Below are 3,229 nucleotides of genomic sequence, written 5' to 3' on the forward strand. Positions count from 1 at the left end.
CAGCCCTAACTGGAACCATAACCCTAAGTATAACCTTAATCCCAGCCCGACTCTAACCCTAACTCTCACCTGATCCTGAAACCGAACCCTAACCCTAACCCTAACTCGAACACTAGCACTAACACTAAAAATAACATTAACTTAACCTGAAACCTATTGCTAACCCTAACCCTAACCCGAACTCTAACCATAATTCTAAACCTAATGTTAACACTAACCCTAACTGAAACACTAATCCAAACCCAACCATAACCCTAACCCTAACTCTAACCCTAAATTGAACCCTAATGTTAACCTTAACCCTAATCCGAAACTAAAACCTAACACTAACCCTAACCATAATCTGAACTCAACCTTAACCCTAAACGTAAACCTAGCCCTAACTCTAAACCCAACCCTAACAAGAAACCTAAGGCTAAAGCTAAGACTTTCCTAACCTGAAACCTAATCATAACCCTAATCCTAATACTAACCTTAAACTTAAACCTAACCCGAATGCTAACCTGAATCCTAACCATAACAAGAACCCTAACACTAACCTGAAGCCTAACCCGACCATAACCCTGAGCCTAAACCAATACCGAAACCAAACAATAACCCTGACCCTAACCTGAAAACTAACACTAACCCTAACTCTAACTCGAAACCTAATACTAAGTATAACACTAAACTGAACCCGACCACTGACCCTAATCCTAACCCTAACAGTAACCCTAAATTCTAAACCAAACCCTACATGTAAAACAAACCCATACCAAGCCCAAACCGTAACCCTACCCAGAACCCTAACCCTAACGCTAACCCTAACCCTAACCCCAACGGTAATACTAACCCTAAAAATAACCTGATCATACCCCAAAGCTAAATGGAACCATAACTCTAACCTGAAATCTAGAGAGGTCAGGGATCTCTCTCTCTCTCCATCTCTCCGGCTGTCACTGTGTCTCCCTCTCTCGGGGTCCTCAGGCGAGGAGGGGAGGCGCACCCTCCCCACCTTGCCTACCTCTCCCATGGGCCATTCTTTGGCCTCTCCCGGAGCACTGCGGCTTGAGTTCAACCACTCAGGCCAAGGGCGCATGCACAGCAGTTGGGCCTCAGGCGTCCGCAGTGAAGGCCCTGTCCACCAGTGAGGCTCAGACCAGGTGGGGTGCTCTCTTGTGCCGGCCAGTTGAAGGTGAAGAAGGAACACCACCCTTCTTGACTTGACTTCAGCTGTTGTCTCCCTCCCATCTGACCACTTTCACTCAGCTCGCCAGATTCTTCCCTTCTTTGGAAGTGGTGGTCTGACCCTTCCAGCCAAAAGGGTCTGGGGTCTGACCCTAGCCAAAGGCAGGGTCTGACCCTAGCCAAAGGCAGACTGGGGTGCGAGGTCAAGGCTCTGCCTGGGCCAGTTGCTTCATGCCGGGCCTTATTTCTTCCTGGAAAGACAAAACCATGGCCTCACTCCACGCCTGCACTTGTCGACTCCTGCCAGGTGGAGGAGAGGCTCTGTGGAGTCAGAAGTAGCGAAACAGGCATATGGCAAAGCAGTGAGTGAGGCCCCAGCAGGCTGCAGGCCCAGGGAGCCGGGGCCGCACTGGGAAAGCCCTTCTGGCAACAGGTCCCCAGCTATTCTCTGGAGTCAGGAGGGCCTGGCCTTCCTAGTGCCCAGGACATGGCTTTGGGGAGAAATCCACCATGAAGGGCACCAGTGTGGCCCTCTCCTTGAGGTGGCCAGTGCCAAGCCCAGGGCAACTGGAAGGATGGCTCGGCTCACCTGCTTTGTCCCAAGACGACCGGCTGTCTGGCCAGCCCATACTCCTCGGCCAGGCCCCTTCCAAGGGGACAAGTTCTGGAGGAAAGAGTCCTGGGGCCTGCTGCCAAGCTTTCTGGGGTGTGTGCTAGACACTGTCAGAGATGGAAACGGCCTTGCTACTTGTGTGTCAGACCTGGGAATTGGCTGCCTCCCACACCCGGGTCTCTGAACTGCCTGGGCCTTCCAAGGGAGGATGATGGACTTGGCAGTGGCGCGAGGGTGAGGGCTGGCAGTAAGCATTACCTGGGATGCCCTGGGAGATTGCCTCTGGGTAAGGGCTGTCCTTGGCCAGGTCTGAGGGAGGGACCCAGCTCAGGGCTCTCAGTGGCAGAGAGAGAACTCCCTTCTGCCCTTTCCGTTATATTTCTTATGGTTGGCCAAATCATTAACAGGACAGGTTAGCTGGAGAAAATAATCTCAAGCTTAATAACATGGGTAGATGGGAGAAACAAGGGAAACTGAGTCTCTCAACATCATGGTAGAGATTCTCCTCTTCAATACTATCTTCAGTTCAAGACAAAGGAGGATGTTGGGGGTGAGGTTTTCAGATTTGAGAGGGGAAGAAGACCATTCTCATGGATAGGGACATGGAAACCTTTGAATGTTTTCCCCTGCTCTGGCATCAGGTCCCGAAGGGACAGCATGGAAGTGACAAGGAACCAACTTCACTGTGGTGGGGCTGGCCCAGGGTTGGACATTTGGGTGGCGGGGGGAAGTGGGATGGTGTGTGAGTTGGCACCAGTGGTGGAGGCAGTGACTCATAGTTCACAGATCTCTCTCTCTCTCTGTTTCTCTGTGTCTCTCTCTTCCTCCCTCACGACCTGATGAGAGATGTGGACTCAACCTACCTACCTTGCCTACCTCTCTCATGGGCCTATTTTTCTCTGGCCGCTCAGGGTCCCCTGTGGGCTTGGGTTCAATGTGTCAGGCCAATGGGGCAGACACGGACACTGGGCCTCGGGGGTCCTCATTGAACACTTCACCAGCCTGCTGGTCTCTGACCAACTGGGGAGCTCTCTCGCACCTGCCACGGGCAGGTGAAGAAGGAACGCTGCCTTTCTTGACTTGGCTTCAGCTGTTGTCTCCCTCCTATCACCCCACACCCACTCAGCTCACCAGCCACTTCCCTTCTTTGGAAGTGGTAGTCTGGCCCTGGCTGCCAAGGCGGACTGGGGTGCGAGGTCAAGGCTCTGCCTCAGCCAGCTTCTTCGTCCTGGGCCTCAATTCTTCCTGGAATGACCAAACTAATGGCCTCACCCCATGCCTGTACTTTTCAACTCCAGCCAGGTAGAGGAAAGCCAATGTAGAGTCACAAGTGTGGAGACAGGCATATGGCAAGACAATGAGTTTGGCCACAACAGGACGGAGGCCTAAGGATCTTGGGCCACCCTTGGAGAGCCCTTCAGGCGACAGATCACAGCCTCTTCTCTGGAG

Source organism: Diceros bicornis (assembly GCF_020826845.1).
Source record: "Diceros bicornis minor isolate mBicDic1 chromosome 30 unlocalized genomic scaffold, mDicBic1.mat.cur SUPER_30_unloc_7, whole genome shotgun sequence".
Taxonomy (NCBI): domain Eukaryota; kingdom Metazoa; phylum Chordata; class Mammalia; order Perissodactyla; family Rhinocerotidae; genus Diceros; species Diceros bicornis.